We start from the raw sequence: 782 nt of genomic DNA on the forward strand, positions 1-782 counted from the left end.
GTTCACCTGACAGGCAGCCTTCCAATGTCTAGCATGGCCCTGATGGTCCTGGACTATCTCCGCAGTGGAATAACTGGCTGAATGAGAAGTTCCTAGTAAGAGATGTAGCTGATTCTCCACAGGACCAGTTCTATGGCCCATCAACATCATTCCTAACAAAAGCCAGAGTCTTGGAGCTAGAGAGACCCAGGCAACAGCTAAGTCCATGCTCTTTTTTCTACAGGTATGAAGCCATGGCCCACAGAAGCAAAGCAGCTTGCCCAAGGTCATATAGCCAGCTAATCACAGGACCAGGCTGGGAAGAGTTTCACAACTCAGGCCAGTGCTGCCTCTAATCCGTTTATACGTGTATTAGTTTGTTCTCACACTGCTATAAACAACTACCTGAGACTGGGTAATTTATAAACAAACGAGGTGCAATTGACTCAGAGATCCTTAGGCTTACCAGCAAGTGTGGCTACGAGGCCTCACGAAACTTTCCAATCATGGTGGAAGGGGAAGCATGCATCTTACATGGTGGCAGGAGGTGGGGGGAAGTGCCACACTTTTAAGCCATCAGATCTTGTGAGAACTGGCTGGGCACAGTGGCTCAATCCTATAATTCCAGCACTTTGGGAGACCAAGGTAGGCGGATTACCTGAGGTCAGGAGTGCGAGATCACCCTGGCCAACATGGTGAAACCCTGTCTCTACTAAAAATACAAAAATTAGCCGGGCATGGTGGGACATGCCTGTAATCCAAGCTACGCAGGAGGCTGAGGCAAGAGAATAGCTTGAACCTGG

General features: G+C 49.0%; 1 protein-coding gene across 1 annotated transcript in view; it reads right to left on the minus strand.

Moving 5' to 3' along the window:
* Positions 1-782, minus strand: part of IDO2 (indoleamine 2,3-dioxygenase 2) — a 94,109-nt gene that overhangs the window by 32,323 nt on the left and 61,004 nt on the right. The window lies entirely within an intron of this gene.

Source organism: Mandrillus leucophaeus, unplaced genomic scaffold (genome assembly GCF_000951045.1).
Source record: "Mandrillus leucophaeus isolate KB7577 unplaced genomic scaffold, Mleu.le_1.0 Scaffold1006, whole genome shotgun sequence".
NCBI lineage: Eukaryota > Metazoa > Chordata > Mammalia > Primates > Cercopithecidae > Mandrillus > Mandrillus leucophaeus.